Genomic DNA, 23021 nt, shown 5'->3' on the forward strand with positions numbered 1-23021 from the left:
GGAAATTGTCATGACATTCAAGTTTTGTTTGGATGCCTTCAACTGACAACGTTTTGAGTCACTCATAAAAAATTGCTGAATGGTCCACCTACTCAATCCTTAATCGCTCTCTTTTTCTCTCTGCCCCCTTTACATCTTATTAACTACATTTGCATCTTTCACATGGGCTACTTGGGAATAAACGGTTTATAATACATGCTGAATGGAACTCTGCCTTCACTAGGTAATGTACAATATAACATGCATAACCCGGCCTGCAAATTAACATTGAAATGCTACTACAGTGAAACAGAAAACAAAAGGCAGAAATATGCCCAACAGGATAATTATGCTCGTGCACAAAGTTCACACTGGAAAATTTCTTAACTACTCCTATCCTTTTAATAGCTTTGAGCATTTAAGGCACAGATTCTGCAATTAGCTTCATGGGAGCAGATCCCTGAGCCTAATCATAGCTCCGTTGACTTCAGTGGGGCTTTCTGCTGGTAGTGTGCATAGAACTGCAGATGAGGGCTTAAATCCCTTATTTAGGGGTGGTGAGGAGTAGCGATAAAATGATGGAAATATTTGGACACATAATAGAGCATAAAATGCAGTCGCTGCATTCTTCAATTTGTCTATGGGTCCAATATGATGTAGTGACTTCAGATGCACTGAGTCATCATGAGCTCCATCACATGATCAGCCAAGTGGCCTGTAAGAAGACTCTTATATAAGATTGAAATTTTACCTCATTAAGCAATCTACAAACCATAATCATTCATATTTTATTCAATTCCCTGGTCATCATGGGCTCCTTTGGCTGCTCTGTCTAATGCCGTGCAAAGTTATCATAATCACAGTAATTCCATCCTGCTGAAACACATATTTTAAGTTCATTTTAGTGCCCAAGGAGACAGTTTTCTGCCTGACCACTGGCATCTTTTTAAAATATCCACTGCTTAACACATTAAAGTTGTTTTTTGAACTATTTAGGGCATCTTGGAGGAAATTTCACTGCTATGAAATTACCTTAAGTAAAGAGAAAAATGTTGTAGGAAGGAGATCCTGGGATACATAGGTGGCCGCCTAATTGTGCTTGCCTCTGTCTTTAGGTAACAGGAGCACACTAATCATCAGCAGTAAACATGAAAGAGCTTTCTTTCCTCTTCTGTTATGACTTTGGGTGAAATCTTTTTGGGATTGAGATTGATAGATGTGAACCCATCCATGTGTGTATACCTGCCCAGGCTCTTTTGCTGTGTATTATTTTGGGTGTGTGTTGGAAGAGGACAAAGCACAAAGAAACTGAGAACAGACAAGAAAGACAGACAGAGAGACAGCAAAAAGAAGCAGCTAAAATCACTGTGGCTAACCTCAGAAGAAACCTGGGGAGATATTTTGAGTTGGGGGTGCAAGATGAAAGAAGCTCTCTTGATGCTGGCAGAAAAAGAACCTGTTCCTTGTTATATGATTACTTTTGCATTTACAGACACAGGACTTTTTAAAAAAAAAAAAAACTGCATCCAAAAAAAGCTGCTTTTTGCTGTCTCTCTGTCTCAGGCCTTGTCTACATTACCTAACTACCACCAATTTCTATCCCTAACCGGAACACCCACAAGGATAAAACTTTGACTAGCTGCTCAGTTCAAAAGGTCCAACAATATTATAAAACACTAAGCAGCATTCAGATAGCAAAATCCCTAGATTAGCTAAAGAAATTCTACTCTCCCAATTTTAAACAAAAAAAAAGGCAGCTAATTGAGTGGCACTGCAGGTCAGATTCTGCTGTCAGTTACAATAGACAGACTCCAGAAAAACACCTTTGACATCTGGGAAGTTACTCCAGATTTTTACCAGTGTAAGAGAGGAGAATTTGGTCCAGTGTTCATAATGACTGAAGGCTCCAATTGAACTCTCCATGAAATGGAGGAGGAGAATTGGAGAGAGAGGTTTGCAAGTTTTTGTTTTAAACTAAAGTTAAATTTGTATTAAAAATCCATGGCTACAGGGCTCATCTTAAAAGGGATGAACTCACATCTTACCTGAACTGCTTACTCAGAGAGAACTTTCTAATCCTGGTAGCTGCAAGTTCAAATCAGGCTATAATTTTATATAATTATTTGTATAATCATATACAATTATGTAATTGGATTAAAAATAGCCTGGAAATTATTCATTTTTTGTTTGCTTGTTATGCTTATCTTTATTAAAATATATATAATTAAGTGGTTTGAGGCTTCTGCTCAGTGAGGAAGGCAAGAGGAATGGTAGGGTTAGAGGACGAGCTTATAGGAACAAGAACATGGGGACAAGAAATATTGGAACATAGGAATTGCCATACTGTATTGGACCAGTGGTCCATCTTATTCAGTATCCTATCACCAACAGTTCTTAATACCAGATGCTTCAAATGTAGCTGCAAGAAATGCCATGATGCACATTTGTGGAATAACCTGCAGGAGATGTTTGTTCCTAAATCCTACCAGTTTCAGGCTAACTAATCCCCAAACCGTAAAAGGTTATATTCCTTATCACATAAAAAAATACTACAATTCAAGTTGCTAAATCAAGGGAAAAAATTATGAAATGGAAGAATTAAGTATGCTTGTACAATGCTTAATTTGGCCCTGTAATGCATAGGCCTTTTGATGCACGATCAAATTTAATTTAATTACATGATCATATAATATTCTTTTCCACAAGACCCCGGCCTCATTCAGTGCATAGGACAGGAGATGCTCCCTGAATGAACTCCTATTGGATACTTCGTTTTATCCTCATTCTTCAGTGTGTGGCTCTGTGCCTTCTTTACTGCACACAATTCAAATCCCGATCTGAATACAAAATTACAAATTTCCTCATTGTTTTTTTTATGGTGCTCATCATTGTATTTTCTGAATGTTTCACAAAAAATAGTTTATTTTCACAATCCTCCTTTGATATTAAGTGACATTATCACCCACCTTTTACAGAAAGATTAAGGTCAAAAGCGTCCACTAATTTGGCATTTCCAATATGAGATGTCTACGGCCTAATTTTTCAAAGTATCTAGCATTATATAGCTCTTTATGTGTTAAAAGCACAGCTACCATTGACTTTGGCTGCAATTGAATGTGCTCAATAGTTTTTCAAATCAGATCTCAGTGTCTTAAATTTTTCCCCAATGCCTGGCCCCTTCTTCTCCATCCCCTCCAGCTTGTTCTTGTCCCAGTCCAGTTTTCTCCCTCTTCTCTGCCTCCATGTCCCAGACCAAGTCTCCCTTCCCAGGGTCCACATCAAAGTCTCCTTGCCCAACCTACCTCCTCCTTCTGTTCATCTCGTCTTCATTCCTTCTCTAGGCAATCCCAGTCTTCACCCCCTGCCTACACTGGGTTCCTCATCCCAACCTCCTCCTCTTTTCCTACATCGAACTTTGTTCCCTCTGAATTTGAATCAGGCTGCTTCCTCCTCCAGATTACTTTGAAGCCACCAGGAGGATCATAGAGAGCCCAGGAGAGATGCTTCCTGCCCTCAGTTTCAGCGCCCTCAGCTGTCAGGAGGAACAATTGCAGAAGAAGTCTAGCTCAGCACTTTCTGCCCTGAGAAGAAGCATGGTCAGTCACTGTTGGGGTATAATGCATGCACCATCCAGTTATAAAGAGGAGCAGTGAGGGGATGCAACATTCCCAGTCTGATGGCATCTTTGGAGAACTTAGTGGCTAAACTCTAACAATGCTCTACTAAACATTTGCAAACAGATTTTTCAAAGGCTTGTAATTTGGACAAATGTGGGTGGATTTTCACAGGGACAGGAAGAGGAATGTCCCTGACACTAGGGCAACTCCCCTGCCAATGTTCAAGTCCCTGTTCCAAAGTATGAAGACACTAGAACTTCTCAACACAACAACTAACAAAATAATTAACATGGGCAAAACAATATTTCTTTCCTTGCTATTGTTCTCAGAACCACTTGGACTGTTTTTTTTCCTGACATTTTCTGAAACATCACCCAGGAGCAAACACCCATCATGGAAAATTTCAGCCCAAACGGTTGATGTTCAGTAAAATTATAAGCAACTGAAAACAGGGCCTTAAACTGGGAAGTGTTGGACATCTTTAGGTGACTTTACCAGTTCCCCCCTGTAATAAAAACGGGCAAGAGAAAAACTAAAGAGAAGACACAGGAAGAAAGAGAAAGAGGGGTATGGGATCAGCAGGGTGGAGAAGGGCATGATAGATAGGCAGAGCATGGCCCAGCAGTAAGGGGAGTGTGGCAGAAATAAAGAAAAAAACATAAGGAAAGTGAGATTACTAATTAGAAAACCGAAGGTTCCACTGGAGGCAGGAAGCTTTCAGTGTTGTGACAGTAAAGCAGAGATGTACACTCACTTTACTGAGCATGCTCACTGTATATCTACCAATGTGATATATGCCATCATGTGCCAGCAATGCCCCTCTGCCATGTACATTGGTCAAACTGGACAGTCTATGTAAAGGAATGAATGGACACAAATCAGACATCAAGAATTATAACATTCAAAAACCAGTTGGAGAACACTTCAATCTCTCTGGTCACTCGATTACAGACCTAAGAGTGGCTATCCTTCAACAAGAAAGCTTCAAAAACAGACTCCAGTGAGAGACTGCTGAATTGGAATTAATTTGCAAACTGGATACAATTAACTTAGGCTTGAATAGAGACTGGGAATGGATGAGTCATTACACAAAGTAAAACTATTTCCCCATGGTATTTCTCCCCCCCACCCCACCCCACCCCCCACTGTTCCTCAGATATTCTTGTTAACTGCTGGAAATAGCCTACCTTGCTTGTCACCATGAAAGGTTTTCCTCCTCCCCCCCCCCCGCTGCTGGTGATGGCTTATCTTAAGTGATCACTCTCCTTACAGTGCGTATGAGAACATTGTTTCATGTTCTCTGTGTGTGTATATATCAATCTCCCCTCTGTTTTTTCCACCAAATGCATCCGATGAAGTGAGCTGTAGCTCACGAAAGCTTATGCTCTAATAAATTTGTTAGTCTCTAAGGTGCTACAAGTACTCCTTTTCTTTTTGCGAATACAGACTAACACGGCTGCTACTCTGAAACCTGTCATCTCATGAGTGTGGAGGTGGCTTGAGGAGTAAAGAAAGAACTCTACAGGCCTAAGACGTTTTATAGGGCTTTCCATGAGGCCTCTTCCACCATCAAAGGAAGCGCAAGGGTGAGGAAGAGACTGCTGGAACTAGTGTCCCAGGTACTGTGGCAGTGCTTTCATGTAGAGATGGGGCACTGCCAGCCTTTGTACCCCTTTGCTTTGCTCCCTTTGGGAGCTGTTCTTGACTGGCGAGTAAGGAGCAGTTCAGGAGAGTTAGGAGTCTGCAGCCTTTTATTATCATCATTCTCAACACATAAATACTGGCAATTTTCTGGCTTTAACTGCCTAGAACTGTTGATATTAGTATAACAATCTAGTTTATATATTTATGAACCATTAATAAACCATTAAATGCTAACTGTACTGCTTTTATTTCTCCATTAAAACTTTCCTCTTGTTGATCTTTATTGTCTTGAACATTTTCACCCACAAACACACTGAAATAACTATTCTGTAAAGAATGGCTTCTAAATTATTAGTGAGACAAAGTGGGAGAAGTAATATCTTGTATTAGATCAACTTCTGTGGGTGAGAAAGACAGAAGAAGAGCTCTGCATAAGCTCTAAAGTTTGTCTCCCTCACCAATAGAAGTTGGTCCTGTACAAAGATATTACCTCCCCAACCATGTCTCTCCAATATTCTGGGACCAATATGGCTACAACAACACTGCATACAACAATTCTAAATTATTTACAGCCAGAAAATGGTCTTTGCCATGTTATCAGACAGTATCATTTAACAAACCATTTTATATCAGTTGAGAATCAAGAATAAACATCACCACCATAGCAGCAACTGGGACATAAGTGATCACAATGCAGCTGATTACTGTATTAACAAGGAACAAACTGGAAGGTCATACCTTGTACCATTAACTATTTCTTGACAGATCTTGCTATCTTTTACTACTTTCTAGATATGCATTTTTTAAAAATTTTCAAAATTTATAAAGTAGTTTTGCTGCTTGAGATGGTAGGAGAAGCTGCATTTGACTAATTAAAAAAAAAAACAGATCCTCTGCTCATGTAAAGTAGCTCCATTGCCTCCTACTTTTGTATCCAGACAACACAGACAGCAGTCATGCAGTACTTTGTCCCCCTGCTATCGCTATGAGCCTCCGTACTGTCCTTATTCACAGAACTAGATCTGCGATTCTGACTTAGTACTTAATACCTGCTGTTAGTTTCTAGGCAGAAATGATATGGTTCTGCACTGCAATCTAGATGGCAGGATTCGACACTGAGGCTAATATTGATTCAACCTCATTTTTACTTTTCAATAGGTTTAAGCAAGAGATGTTATCGAGGAGCTAAAAACTATCAGAGAAATGTGAAAAGAATGGAATTCATGTTTCTAATACTCCTTCGATTTTCAGCTGACCATGATTATCCCTTGTCTAAAAAGTTCCAAACCCTGGTTAATAGTAGCAAGATACCCAAAGACCAAATTCTGCTCTAACCTTCCCTTAGTTAAGTCAATGTAAAGCTGTAGCTCAAGGCACCATTTTGCCTCAAGTTCATCCAGAAGAGGCCAAAACACTTAAGTTTCAGGCTGATTTTTAGAAGCTCAGTATATGCTATTGTTTTCTAAGTGACTTTGCTCTACCATTTATTAATGAAGAAAGCAGATTCAGGAAAAAATGACATGATTATTTTCAATTTGTTATACAACAAGCTATTAAACATTATTGGAGATTTATTATTGAATATTTTTTCTTTCAGAAGGATACCAAGCCTATCATTTTCCATAAACCCAAACATGAACTGAGATGCAAACTACACAATGACTTCACGGTTGAACTGAGTACACACAGTTCTGTTTTACAAGCTTCAAAATTTGTGTGAATACATCTTTAATTTATTAGAGAGGCTTCTAGGAGTGCCACTGTACTTAATGGCCTGTCAATGCTTTCTGTAGGAACCCCAATTTCCAGGGGGTTATAACTCAGCCTAGTTTGAAACCATACTGAGTATGAAACTTGGTACTTATCTTGTCAGGTATAAAAAATGTCAACATCCCTCATATATAACCAATTTGCAGAGAGATTTGCTTTTATTGCAAACCTCTACATATATATATAAAAAGGATTACTTTTATAAAGGGGAATTTTTACTCCTTTATGTGAGCTGGTGCCTTTTGGTAGTAACAAAGTTTTGAAGTCACAGTATTTATACAGCATGTGCAATTGCTACAGGGCATATAACTTGCAGCTTTTTCATAATAGTTTTACTAATATTGTATGAGCTTTTGGAGTGTTAAATATACACTTAATTCAATTTTTAAGATTTCCAATCACATTACACAATGACTTGTTATGCAAGTTGCAAGATGAAATGAGCATTTTTGTACTAAAAATGTTAACAATTTAGTTTACTTTAAAGTTAGAGCACCATGAAGTGCTTTTTGGGAGGGCCAGGGAGGTGGTTCGGTTGCAGTATTTATAGTTTGATTTTTGAAAGCGCTCAGTGACCCAGTTCAGGATAACTGCATCTGTTCCCCCTCTATGGTCCCTTGAGGGCATCCACTCTAGCTCCTGGCTCCTCAGCCATCACCTCTCTTGAGCAGAGACCCACATCACTGTTCCTCCTGAACTGTGTCTCCATGGGTCACAACTGAGAATACCAAATTCAGAACAAACTGAAGCTTGTAGCAGTGATGGAATAAACTGCTAGCTTAAGTCAAGTCTCTGGTTGCTTCCAAATCATTGGAAGGGCCTCAGTCCCTTGGTTAGAATGTTCTCCTTAGTATAAGTCCATAGTCCAGAGGTTTGAGCAGAAAAGAGGCTTGAGCAGAAAAGAGGCCAGCAGTTTATTCCATCACAGCTACAGGCTTAAACCAAGAACTTCGCAATTATTGTATGCATTTGATTCCTTTAGCCAATTTTAACTCTCACCTTTCTTTCTTTTTTTATAAATAGACCTTTAGATTTTAGATACTAAAGGATTGGCAACAATGGTGATTATTGGGTAAGATCTAAGTGATATATTGACCTGTGTGTGTGGCTGGTCCTTTGGGATCAGAAGAACCCTTTGTTTGATGAAACTGGTTTTAAGGAACCATTCACCTGTAAGTCTAGTGCAGGAGTCTGCAACCTTTGGCATGCAGACCATCACAGTAATCTGCTGGTGGACCGCAAGATGTTTTGTTTACGTTGAGGGTCTGCTCCCAGTGGCTGAGGTTCGCCATTCCCAGACAATGGGAGCTGTGGGAAGTGGCGCAGGTAGGTGCTGGCTGCTGCTTCCTGCAACTCCAATTGACCGAGAAAGGAGAAGCTCAGAAAGGGGAGCTGTGGGGGGGAAAGCGGGGGGAGGAGCGCATGTGACTGCTGACTGTCAACATAAACAAAACGTCTCACGGCCCGCCAGCAGATTACCATGATGGGCCACGTGCCAAAGGTTGCCAACCCCTAGTCTAGTGTTTTGGTGGTAATACAAGGACTGGAATACCGAAGGAAACCACTTTTCTGACTTCTTGTTAGCCAGTGTGGTGTGGTGAAACAGTTTACTTTTGTTTCTGATTTGGTATATCTTATGGGGGAATAACCACCAGTTTGGCGGTGTATCTAACCTATTTCTCAGCAGTTTGTCCTGAATTTGGTATTCTCAGTTGTGACCAACCGGGCAAAGTTACACAGGGTTTTTCCACACTGCAGAGTTCCCTGCTTACACGATGATATTCCAGCAAGCCAGACTGCCCAAAAGTCCAGCATCCACACTTTGCTTTCTCTCCAGAACGAATGATCAGCATAATTACTCATAGTTTTAAATTACCACATAGCTCTTTATAAACAAGCACATTTACCCTTAAGGTGAAAGCATGACAGAGAAACCATATGAAAAGCAATAAAAACTTACACAGATGCTAAAAAGTTTAGCAGAATCCCCTCAACTCTGGAAGGTGTCCATCTTTCAGAACCCACGACTGGGTTTTCTCAGTGGTTACAAGCTCAGAGCTGTCTCAGATTCAGAACCAGAACAACCATGTATAGTTGTGTCTTTCCTTAATACAGCCTGGGCCTTTGATCTTGACCTCATGGAAAGGTGATCAGCAGACAGTGCCCCACACTTCAGGGCATAGATTCAAAAGGCTGGATTTTTGCATGACCAGAAGTGGTACATTTGCTTTAGGTTCCTCCTAGTTATTCCCCAGGAAAACCACTTAGCACTTTTGTTCCAGAAGTCCATCTTTGTCTGGCACATTGTTCAGTATAGTCCCTTGAAACTCCAGGCCTCACATCTAATATCTCCCCCCACAAGAGATTATATACAATCCCAGGCCACAATAATATATAAGGAACTCGTTTTATATAACGGACCTCAAAGAGACTTAAACTTAATTAAGGTCTTCCAAGGATATTGTAGCATGTGTGTCACAATCAGAGTCCACAGCTGAGGCCAGGTTTTCTGTTCCTATTTGGGCACCAGATTAAATGGGCAGATTTCACCTGGAAGCACTTTTGAAAGTCTTGCCCCAGTTGTGGCTGCTGGGCATAGCTGAAAATTTGGCTTTTCAGACTTGAAAAAAATGTCTGTTGATCATGCCAGAAATCCTACTATACAATAGTACCACTTTATTTTAAAAATATAGTATTACTCATTTTAAAATCCTGATTTTTTTTACAGTGTTAGTATATAAGGGACTGATTTAATAAGGATCTTCAGGGTTTATGCCTTTTTGAACAAGCAGGACACACTAACCCGGATTAAGTCATCTGTTTATAACTCCTCTGACTGGCAGGTAGCTGGGGTTACGCTCCCCAAAACACCAGGGATGAGATTTTTGAATGCACTCAATCATGGCCTAACACTGCTCCCATTGAAGTCAATGGGCATTTTGCCATCAACTTCTGTGGGGCTAGGATTTCAACCATCGACTTTATAGGAATTGGAGCAGAATTAGGCCAATATGGAGTACTTTTGAAAATCCCACCATAACTTGTCCTCAAAATGATTAACTAGAACATTCCTGTACACTATCCCTTGTAATTTATGCAAAGAATGAGGAAAAATGGAAAGCAAGTGAACAACTAAAACTCTGTACGAATAATCAGAATCCCAAACCCTTGCTATCTTACAGGGACCTAAATAAACAGCAAAAAAGTCTGATTGGATTCAGTGCTTTAGTCAGATCTTAAATATTTTAGACTGCATTGATGTGGTCATGGCATGACTTTTATGTGTAGGCACATTAGTCACCCACAAGATTCCTACATATATTGTGCTAGGTGCTGTATATTTTAAAGGACTTACAAATATGCTTTCCATTTTGTTGCTTTCCTCTCCTTGGCAAAGATCAGATATTTCTTAATCTCCACTCCTTTTAAAATTTCCTAGACTCAGCTCCCCAGAGACTCTTCACCCCCTTCCAGACTCTGCAGAGTTCATTGTCACTGTTGTAGAGCGCTAACTCCCGGGCCTTTCTCCCTGGAGATCAAGCTCCTCTCGAGTTGCTGAACCTCAGGGCTTCTTTCCTGGAGTCTCTCTTCTCCCAGGTCTGCTTTAGGAGTCTTGTTCTCCCATTCTCAGAGTGAGGAAACTCCTAGCTACTTCTTCCTGAGTTTTTCTCCCCATTGCCCTGCATTCTTTCCCTTTATACAAACCACCCTACCTGGTTCTTGCCAGCTGGGTCTAATCCTTAGTTACCAGTCTCCCCTCCAGGGGCCACAGAATGTGTTAATTAGGCTCACTGGCTCCCCTTAACCCTATCAATGCCAGTGTAGGGTACAGACTCCCAATCACAATTATGATCATATGTGGGCCCCAATTCAGGAAAGCATTTAAGCATGTGCTTAGTTCTCTCTCTCTACTTAGGACATCACTTAAGCACATGCTTAGCTCCCATTGACAATGATGGGATTTAAGCACTTGCTTAAATGATGTCTTGAGTCAGAGTACCTGGTTAGATAAAATGCATGAGCACTGGCTAAGAGAAATTATGGTCAAGAATCATGTTTGTACTCCTTTTCCTTCTCCTCCCATTAAAATTATTTTTAAAATGTGCAGCTTCCCTTTATCCTACTCTATTTAGTTCAATTTATTCACCACTAATACATTGATTTATTGCATGATACCACTTCTAAATAAAGTCACAAGTCAGATGTAGATGGGGCAATGAACTGTCAGTGACTTAAACCATGCTGGAAAGTTACAGATGTGACTTGGTTCCACAGGAGAAGTCCAGGAGACAAGGATATTTCTTAGTTTTAAAAACCTTTCTAATTGGATATTTGCTGGAGAAAGTAACAAAATCAATAGTGTGCAGGAGCTAGGTTGAAACCATCAACACATTTCACATACGTTGCTGAAATGCCATCAAATACTACTGTAACTTTCACAGGCAGCCAGTCTGATCTAAATCTGAACCAGCAACCTATAGGTGAAAGGTTTTGTATCCAAGTCCTGTGAACCATTCAGTTCCATAAAGCAGGGGTGCCCCACCTATGGCCCACCAAAGCACTTCATAAGGCCTATGGCCTGCTTTCACACAATATACGAACGGATGATTCATTAGCATTTTGCCACATTTACACGTCTGTAAACAGACAATACTATACATGGAAACAACCTATCTAAATACAAGCTGAACTTAAAATATAAATCAATACAGGTGACTTTAAATCCCTTATTAAAACATGTAGAATCTGTTTGGCCCACACAAGGTTATGTGGTGCTCCTATGAAATAATGTTGGGCACCATTGTCCGAAATTGTAGCAGATAAGATGAGCTGTAAAATGGAATTTTCAGTGATAGAACTATTTCTGCCTCTATCTCCAAGCATTTTTAAAATGAACACACAATTCTCTGATTGACAAGATGCTTTAAACTGGTTAAAAATAAAAGCTGTTTCCATCCCCAAAACACACTATTTTCTGCTCATGTAGATCCCACCTTTAATTACCAGCTGCTGCAAAATGATCTTATGATCAAACCCTGAAACAGTGCATCTCTTACTGCCCACTGTATTCAAATAATCCACCTGTTTCTAATTAGTCAAACTACCACAGCCTACCTACAGTAAATCTATTTAGATTATATACTACATCTGCTAAATGCTTCAGTTACTATAATGTCAGCAAGCCAATCATATTCTTTATTAAATGGCACCAACTTTCTTTACTACAACAGTGATTGAAATCAGCAATATTAAAAATCCAGAGATGGTAAACATGAAATAACAGGACAGCCATTGCTAATGATGATTACTTGTACTGGATTTTGCAGTCAGTTTTAAAGAAGGCTCACTAGCACAGGATTTCCAATAGTTCAACTTGTCTAAATTAGTCTTACCAAAATAATAAACAGGATTATATAGATGATTATGACAAAGCAGTGTAATTTTGTTTATTTGCTTTGCTCAGTTGCTGGAATATGATGGTTCTGGTCTGCAACAAACATTTTCAGTCTCTGCTACCAATGTGAATTTAATACACCCTCCTGCCCATTATTTTAAGCAAATTTAACATTTTTTCTTTGCCAGTAAAATGACTTCTGTTGCCCAGCATGAGAATAATGTAGTTTGTCAATAATTTGTCACATAGTTTCTTAGGGATGAACATGAATCAAAACCTCTAAATGTCCCTGGACTTTGGGGGGGGGGATTCTGGACCAAATGGAACTATAGCTCAGGCCCATATCTATTAACTTATAGATTAACAAAGCACATATTGGTATTTCAGATTTATTTACAATGAACCCTGACAGATTATTATAGAAAAATCCAGACTGATTAAATTCATCTGATTTTAGAGGGGAGTAGAATTTGGCTCAGCAATTTTGTGTGTGTGTGTGTGTATATATATATATATATATATATATATATATATATATATACACACATATACACATACACACACGACCATCAAAAGTCAGCTACTATCTTGTCTGGTATTTTAACAAGGATCGTAAGCCAGACCTAGATGCTTTAGCACAGTGGATAGACTTTCTGTTTAGCACAAAAGCCTCTTAGATTCCTCTGTAACATTCTTCTTATGATAATACAGTATATAATCATTGCATGTATATTTGTTTATCTAAGTAATGACATGAGTTCACAGACCAACTATAGTCAAAGAACATGTATCAAGTTTAATTTTCCTATGATTTGATGAAAAATTTTGTGAAATGTTGCTGGTGCAAAAGTCTCTGAAAACAAACTGTGAACAACAAAAATGTTCAGTTTTGCCAAACACTATCAGTCAGGCACATTTCTTAGAATGAGCCTGGTTATAAATTTAACTATACCAGTGTAAATCAGGAATACTCAGCTCCGTCAAAGTCACTGGACTAACCTCTATAAAACTGAAATGAGTTCAGAATCAGGTCCATTGCTTTAATTAAAAAATAGGTACTGAATTTAGCTCTAGTTACCAAAGAGAATCAAATGAGTCATGTGAAAACATTGACTCTAAAAGGGATTTCTAGATCTATTACTTTGTGCCTGCATGCTTTTATGCTTATTAAATTTCTCCCAAAAGAATAAAATTTCACAATGAACTGTTTAGCATGTAGATTACTCTACAATGAAACATAAAACATTTCACACCTTTCAAAGCTTTTGATTGCACATACCAAGACAAGAATCGTGCAAATGAAACAAGATTTGGGCCAGCAAACTGTAGATCTACCTGTTTAATTTAAAGCTAAATTTGTACCAGCAAAGAATAGAAACTAACTTTTAGCGCTATACATAATTCATAACAACCTTAGGGCATTTTGCAACATCTGAAATTAAATAGGAAATGAATTATTCCCTGAAGGTAGCTAGGGTTGATGTTAAAAATGCATTTAAAAATAAGTACACAAATAGTTCATTCCCTTATTGTGCACATTATTCAGCAGATCTCATTACAAATCTCGTCACATGTCTATAGTACCTCAAACCTCCTGAAAGTAATACCTCCAGCATGCTCCTGGCCACACCTTAGAGAGGCATGCTGCACAGTGGCTCTCCTAACATAAATCTATGCACAATGCCTTATGATTGCTGAAGGCTGGGTTAAGTATAAAAAAATAGCATCATCTGTTATAATTATGGGATAAAAAAAAGAAGACTCCTTTCTCACTGGTAATCCCAGACTAAAATAACCCTCCAAAGTTTTGGATAAGGTTTTTCATACTTGCTAATACTTTCGAAGTCCATACTGAAATGAATGTAGAAAGTTCCATTTCATTTCAACAAGAAAAAGAGTGAAACAACTAAAGATGTATGAAATGTCCACAATTACAGGGACAGATTCTGACCTCAAACTGAGTTGGTAGCAACGTAGCCCACTGTCATACCATTGATTTCAATTAGATTATTTGTGAAGTAACATGATGTTCATTGCGATTAAGGAGATCAGTATCTGGCTCTAAATTTTAAATGCTTGCACCTTGAGCTGTTTGGGCAGCAGGGGAGAGAATTTGGAGGAACTTTTTTAAAAAAACAACAATTGTGCAGGATCCTATTGATAGCTTAAAATGACCCTCTGGTTCAACATAGTGTATGTGCATGCCCTAGGATGTCTACACTCATATAGTGACCTATAGTAAGTAAGTTTCATTGTTCCCTTCTCACAGTCCCTCTTTAACACATTGTCTTTTTTGGTCTAGATGCATTTGCAATGTAGATACATAGTTCTGAATGCCTGACTGAAGAATTCCAGTGCAAATATGTACCTTAATCACCACACTTCACACACACTTAGAATGCCCATATTCACCTGTTCATGCAGTGTACGGATGTGCAAATAAACATGGAACTTTTCTTGTAGTGTGGGGGAGATTTTTGTTGTTGTTGTTCAAAATGCACCATGTTTCAAGGGATGTTCTCACACCTTATTGCAAGCTGGGGATTAACTGTCATCTCCTAGCCGAATATCATTTTGCCCTTTCGTATCCCTCTGTCCCTGCATTTCTATTGTGCAAGTCCCATTGACTCTGGCTTCACATTGCAGTTGAGCCCTGACTTCCTTCTTTGCCCTTATCAATTTTCATGCAAGTTGATCATATTTGAGAGAAAACACTACTTCATGAGAAACTGCAGTGGTCAATAACCTTGAACTTCACATTAAAAAATTGGGGAATCCTGACTGGCTATTTATGGTTCCTACTTAGATCATTTTGTGATGTTTCATTGATTCAGAAGATATTTATGTAAACTTAACTGAGCTTGTCATAAAACATCAATGTAAAACGCATCACATCATAATTAATTTCCAATAATGCACAAGTAAAATAATTAAATACAAGAAAGTTTCAAGACTAGAGAATCAGTTTTCTTTTATACCACTAAAATATCAGCTTTTCTTTCCTAATGCACATTAACATTTCAGATTCAATTAAAGTGTTCAAAAGCTACATTCAGTTAAAGTATCTGGCCTAGTAATGACAAACATTGGTCGTTACTTACTGCATACTATATACAGCAGAGGCTTTTTAAAAGTCAATACCCTTAGCAGATTTATTCAATTTTAAGAATGGGGAGGGGAACCTATGAGAATCTCAGATACCATTGTGTAGTGATGTTTGTCAAATGCTGACTTTTTAATGGTAACCACTCTGGTGCCATATCATATCATATTATCAGAAAATTACCCAATCAGATGATAAACCAGTTCAAGTAAAAACAGTGAGCGTTAAACTGAACTGGTGGGAACTGTTCATTGCAGCTCCCTTGGGGCAGATCAATAATGCCACTCCGGGAAGTAAGAGTTGGGACAGGAGAAGCTGACCTATGATGAACAAAAAAAAAAAAAGAGAGTAGAATGTAGATGCTAGTGACAAATTGTGGGGATGGCTAGGCATTTCAATTCAACTGGAAGACTTTTCTCTTTTATTGGAGGAAGTATATGAGCAGACCAATCCAAATGAGTCAAAGGGCAAATCAAGGTTGGGAGGAGCCCTGCCTGAGATGTTGAGGAGGCACCAGGAGAAATTACTCTAAATGATCATCCAATCTTAGTGCTATAAAATTCTGTTCAGCTTCACAAAAGTTTCTGTGCCTGTATGTGTCCTGTTAACCTCTGTTCAGAGCCTGAGACACACACAGTATTTTGAACACAGGTTATGTTTCTTCCCTTATGTAAGAATTAAGTTTAAAACAAAAAAGAATGGGACCATATGGGAAGCACAAAGAAACCAAGTAACATATAGGTAGGCAATGGACTTGTCCAGAGAGTCAAGGTTGTAAAAACAAGTACAGTTGAGTCAACTGGAAGTTAAATGGCCCAGGAATGTATGTTCTGATATATATGACCCTAGAATAATACTGCAAGTTCCTAAAAAAAAAAATAAAAATAGAGCATGAAACAGCTATCAGGCTTTGTTTCTCTTTTGCATTTCCTAAACTGTTATGTGCAGTTTTTTTCTAGATACTAATAATTACTTGTTATTTCTGACAGTAGAACCTAGTAGCCCAACCATAGATGGAACCTCAGTGTGCTTCCTGTACATACAGACACCTACTAAGAGACATTGCTTGCCTACAACACACTGTTACCTATTTGATTCAGGTACCAATTACAGGTCTTGCACTTCAATACCTTCCGTAGAGCCGTTTTAATTCTAAGGGCCTGAGCCACCTCCTATTTATGTCAATGGAAAACTTGCATAGACTGTAGTGGGGAAAAAACGTCAGCCCTTAACAGGATTAGGGTGTTAATCTGGAAGCATTGAAAGAATTCCTTTATCTTGAGGTTTTCTCCCTCAGAGAGTCTCAGATTGTTCTTTCTTGATTGATTTTCTAACTCCTTTAGTTATCTTGGGTGGGAGGGGCATTAGTGGGGTTTTCAAAGTCAGGCATTAATTTAAAATAACTTAATTTAGCAATTCTAGTTGTTACTTTTGAAAGTCTTTTTAATGGCATGAGCATCCACAGAACCCATCAATCTTGTTACTTTCCCTGATAACTCTCAAGATATTTTTGTCATTATATAAGGCCTCTTTCAAGAACATGTATAATTCAAAATACTCAGATATCTCATTATGAGTTAGCTGGAGAAAGCTCATCGACTGGGGACACATAGCTCAAATATCACTAAAAACTTACCTAATTTCAGAGACTTTTTTTTCCACTGCTTCACATACAGATATACTTGACATGAACCATGCTAAACCGTAAAGTCTCAAACACACACATAGACAGGAACTGTCATTTGAAAATCCTGTTATTCAATAGTAATATGGATGTATCAATCAATCATTCTAACTTTCAATTGGTCCACTACTATGAAGACTGAAATTAAGTTAATTTTATTTTCTGGATGCTCCTCTGTAACACTGAATTTTACTGATCCATTGATTGGCAATTGATCTCAAATACATAGATAAACCCCTGTCTACATACATCTTTATAAATCCCATGCTGCTGAATTCTGAAGTTATCACAAGGGAGATATTCTTATACTAGACCACATGTCTATCCATTTGTCTACCTGCTTTTATATAGCGAGGTTTCTGAGCACAACTTGGAAAAGGGACTTGTTCATAGACACACACTGAAAGGACCTTTTCAATGTAACTGGGTATAGTTCTAGTGGTGTCCTATATCTATCATAGCACTGGCTATTTCCCTGTCTGTTTGCCAGACTTGTCACTTAACACAAAATAAGTCACTAAAATCTGCTGCCAGAAATTCATAGCTCTAAGGTTGGGGTTTCTGGAACAGTGGCATGAAGCAAACATTTATTAGGAAATAAGGCTCTCAATGGCATGTTGTGTGTCAACTAAACTATTTTATCCTGCTTTCTAGTACCTACATGCTGGTATGTCCCAAAAAGTGATTATTTTAAGGCATACGTTTGTGTTTTTTCCCCCAAGTTAGTTCTACTGTTCTTTGAGCTCTGCATTCCATCGTAAGTGCCTAAAAAGTGTCAGGCTCACACAATAATCCCACTGTTTCTAAAGGATCTTCTTTTCCCCACTCATCACAGAGATGAGGCAAGACAATCCTGTAGCAGGATATAACCTTGGAGAGGACAATTTATATTTCCAACATTTTTAGACTATTAAGCAGTTCTTTCAAAATATGTATTACCCCCAGCCTTCTTTTCAATGAGGATGGATGTGTTCTTTAACAGAAGAGAACAATAGTGAATATGATACTTCTATTTTTTTATTCTGTCTACACTGCTGTCTGGATTTCAAAAATGTCATGGCTTCCCACATGCAGCTCTTGTGACAGAAAAACTGTTACAAGATATGAGAATTAGCACCAGAATTCCAAGAAGCTATTTCTAAACTTTTTTTGATTTGGAATTGTTCAGGAGAACATATTCCTCATTGCTACTGGCCCAGTGTGCAAGGATTTTCTACAATGGAGATAGACTAGAGGGCAGCTCTGTTTACCTGGAAGTTTTGTCAGCCACCTAGAAGCTTGGGTTCAAGTGAAAACTGTTTCAATCAAGGTGAGTGATGAAAGATTACAGTTATTATTCATTCTTTTCTACCCTTGCCAACTGCAGCTCTTGTTTGCTTAGAACTACAGAGCTGACAATAGGCCCTCACAAGTGCTGTCCTTTTCAGTGCCTATTTAGAATAAATGTGAGTTAGTTCATCTCTAAAACTGATCTCTTCTGCTCTGCCCCAGCTGTTCCCAGGCTTATTCCCTATTGCCTACTACTGTGCCAACTCTCTTTCGTTGCTGGGTTGTTTGAAAGTCTTGTATGTGCAAGGATATCCCAAAGGGCACAGCTAGTTGTGCAGTTCTTGATATGCTTGCTTTTGTGCTCTCCATTGTGCCTGTCCCTATAGCTCTTGTCGGGCACAACTCTTAATTTTCAGAAAATGTTGCCACTCTCACACTCCCCGCCTTCTTTAAAAAAAAAAAAAAAGTATGGGAACAACCGTACAGCCAGAGATTTTGTCCTCTAGCCACACACATCAGATATAATTGTATTAGGGGCATCCTGAGGGGTACTGATCACACACAATTCCCACTGACATCAGTAGATGCTCAGGATTTGATCCCTTGTGAGTTATGCATCATCTCAACATTAACCATTAATCTTCAGGGCTACCGTGAATGCAGGGTCTCAGAACCCATGGACTTGACTGGCCCTAGTAGTACTACATTAAATAATTTGTTAATTCAGGTAAACCCTCCAACCTGTGAGCAGCTTGCTATTTTCCTGCTTCACACTACAGCAGATATAAGCTTGTTAAAAATAAGTCATTCTTCAACATTCTGATTTAAGGCAATGTGTACATTATGTTGTGTCAGGTTGAATTTTGTCTGGAGTTGCAAAGTAGACTGATACAGCCTAGTGCACATATCAGGATGCATCAGAGATATACAGAAATAGTGCTCCTAATAATGGAAGTAGAAAGTGAAAATTAAGCATACATCCTGAGTTTTGTTTCTTCTGCAGATCAAAATAGCTTACAGCCCACTATGAATATCGCATATTTAGACCCAACAGCCCAAAACTAAGACATAAACCTCACTAATCTCATACTTCTGAAAATCACTTATGAAATATGGCTGTTGAATTAGAACAACAAACTTAAGTTCCATAACTGTATCTGTCTCCTATTAGCAATTGGAAAATAATGAAAATTCTGGCTGCTGGATTGCCATTGTAATGGCATCTTCACAAGGCCTATCAGTTATAGCATGGAGGTATTGAATGGGAAACAAGGTAGAAAAGAGTCTTTAGGTATTCATTTGTCAAAGTTACTATTACAATACAAAGTTGCCATAAGACAGGGCTTTAATATTAATGGCCATAAAATACATTAGTCTGCATCATGGAAAAGAATACAGAAGAAATGAAGTTAATGCACCTTGAAAAACATAAAGCATTAAATAGCTGTGGAAAAGATGCTGCATCAAAAATGTGTGTACATTTCCTAAGGACTAGGATAATAAAAATCCACCTGAACGTGTTAAAAATAATATCTTGCACTGATAATATTCATAAATCATAGCACATTAGTTAATTCAATTCAAAACTCTGTAATGTCATAAAAAGTCATTACTACAATAATCCCTTTGTACCAAAATCTCAGCATTCACACAGTGTTAGCAGAACCAAAGTTAATTGATACACAATCTAGATTTTTTTTTAAAACTGTGTTTTCTTTTAACCTGATAATGTCATTTCAAAAGGCAAAATGGGACACTCACCTTTTCTGTGTAAGAGAGTATTTAACAAGCTATGAAAATAACTACTTTGGCAAACAAAACACAGAAAACCTAATGGTACCTGGGGTAAATAATAATAAACAAATAAATAAATAAATAAATAGAGATTCACAGAAAGGAATGGTGCAGAAACATTAATTAGTAATAAAGAAAACTGGAAGAATTTGACAAGGAATGTGTGAAAGGATCAGCTGTTAATTGCTACAGCAGCTAAATATATAACACAATAATACTATAATTTGGATAGTATGCAAAAGTCCTGTTGAGAATGCTGTCCCTCACACTCTATATCATACGTTGGCTGCAATCATCCCAAAAAGGGCCATATGGTGATTTGAGGATAATATATAGAATAGATTTATATCTATTCTTATCTAACATCTTTGGACATTAGTTCAAATGACATGGGAAGCAGCAAAAAACTGATAATATCTCCTCTAGCTAAGATCTCACTCATGTATAAAAAACCCCAATGAGCCTTATAAACAGGAAAGGGAAAACTGGGGAGAAATGGAACAGGAAATAAAAATACTTACCAACTGAAAAACAGGCAGCTGAAACAAGCATTTGTCAGCTGGAAAATGGCCACTTTAGGCCCGCAGCTGCTTCCCTTTCTCAAATTTAAAGGCCCAGCCCTAGAAGGGCAAACAGAGTAATTTTTTCCTACTGGAAGGCAATCCTTCAATCAGAGGGTTGCTAGATGACTCCTCAGAAAGGGACTGTTTCTGCTAATATTTTCAGCTGGATTAACCTGACAATTCAAACTCTTCCCTACAATGACTATTTCATTAAGGAAGTAGTGTAAGATGTTGGTATTTGCATAAAATGCTGATCTTGGTTTTGACTATTTCAAACATAAAAACTCAAAGTGAAATATCCAGGTTACAAATTCAAGCAACTCGAAACCAAAAGACAGGTGTGCTATAACCAGTAATCTGGATCTGAACATTCCTAAATATTAGAGGTTTTGCAGGGGCAGAGCAGAAGATCAAATCTGGATCTAAATCTTTTTGACTATTTCAAACATAAAAACTCAAAGTGAAATATCCAGGTTACAAATTCAAGCAACTCAAAACCAAAAGACAGGTGTGCTGTAACCAGTAATCTGGATCTGAACATTCCTAAATATTAGAGGTTTAGCAGGGGCAGAGCAGAAGATCAAATCTGGATCTAAATCTTTTGACGTGGGCCCATTTCTTCAAAACAAAGGTTCCCACAAACTCCTGTAAACCAAAAGCTCCAGGTTTCATATCTCTGTCAGGCAACCAGAGGAGAAAATGCAAAGAGAGTCCCAACAGTGCCAAAGATTTGCTTATGCTTCAACTCATGTTATTATTTATTTTAATTGTAGATTACTTCTGAAGAAAGATCCTCTTGTGAATTGCATCCCTTCCAACTCTGATCTCACACCTGGCTTGATACAGCCACAGCACTTGGATATATGAAGAAAAAAATGCTAGTAGGACAATATCTTAATATACTAGGGCTAGATTTACAAAGGGATTTAGGTGCTAAAAACCCACTGGGGTTTACAAAGCTGGAGTTAGGTGCTCAGGCTTCCTTTACGATGAATGGAGAGAGATAGGTGCTTAAAAATGGGATTCACAAACGCCAGCAAACTGCCCAAGCTGGAGTTAGGCATGCTAAGAACATGTCTATCTTAGTGGACTCTCCAAGTGAGTTAGGTGAGTCAACCCCTATCTTTCCCTGGCTTCATGCATTGCACTGGGGCTTAAGGGAGAGAGAGGCGCATCCAGACCCCTACAGTGAGGCAGCAGTGCTTATGCCTAGAGGCAGAAACACAGGGTATGTCTATGCTGCAATTAGACACTTGTGGTCTAGCACCCTCCCAACTCACAGAGTCCTAGGGCCCAGGCTGCAGTACAGCTGGAGCCTGAAAGTCTACACTGCAATTAAACAGCCCCTTAGCCTGAGGCCCACAAGCCTGAGTTAGCTGACATGGGGCAGCTGCATCTTTTTAATTGCAATGTAGACATACCCATAGGCAGCTAGAGAACTTTTACATAAAGAACTTGAGTGAGTTTAGGCATCTACAGCATTTGGCAGCAGCTGAGTGGCAGTTTTGCGAATACGAGTAGTGCCTGATTCTGGAATTTAGTCACTAACAGTGGCAGTTAGGCACCTAAATCCCTTTGTTAATCTAGCTCTTAGGATAAATCCCTGCCCCTGCATTAATAACAATAATTAATAATCAGGCCTAGCTTCTATATAGAACTTTTCATCAGCTTTAAAAAGGAGGTAAGTATTAGTATCTCCCTTTGACAGACTGGGAAAGTGAGGCACATAGAGGTGAAGTGACTTGCCCAAGGCCATCCAACAAGCCAGTGGCAGAGACAGGCATAGAATCTAGAGCTCTTAAGTCCCAGTCCAATCTTCATCCATTAATTCATACTGCCTCCATGGAGCCTGCTGGAAGGCAATGGGGTTCCAGGCAAGCTCATGGGTTCATCCACATCATTCATGTGCAACAAGGTGTAGGATCAGTGTCTAATACTGCACTTGCCCATGTAGTATCCCAAGAAAAGCATGGCAGTAGAGACATGAATTTCTGTGAAAAATTACCCAAAAAAATAAAGACTTCGAAGAAATAAAAAGCATTCACTATGTTTATACAACATAAAGAAGCAAAAAAACAAAGAAGAAAAAAACAAATCTTTTTCTTCTTCTTCTCTCTCCCCTCACCTGCACGCCCAGGTGTCCTTTAAAGGAGACAAGATGAAAATAAACTCATTTTAATACACCTGGTACAGCTGTTTTGTT

At 38.6% G+C, this 23021-nt stretch overlaps 1 long non-coding RNA gene across 1 annotated transcript in view; it reads right to left on the reverse strand.

The window, feature by feature from the left end:
* The window catches only part of LOC122455849, a 68626-nt gene extending 47472 nt beyond the window's left edge, over positions 1 to 21154 (reverse strand). Inside the window, exon 1 of the long non-coding RNA XR_006274345.1 lies at positions 20777 to 21154. This is a non-coding gene — a long non-coding RNA (uncharacterized LOC122455849). The remainder of the gene's footprint in view (positions 1 to 20776) is intronic.
* Between the last annotated feature and the right edge of the window lie 1867 nt (positions 21155 to 23021).

This window comes from Dermochelys coriacea, chromosome 9 (assembly GCF_009764565.3).
Source record: "Dermochelys coriacea isolate rDerCor1 chromosome 9, rDerCor1.pri.v4, whole genome shotgun sequence".
Classification (NCBI taxonomy): domain Eukaryota; kingdom Metazoa; phylum Chordata; order Testudines; family Dermochelyidae; genus Dermochelys; species Dermochelys coriacea.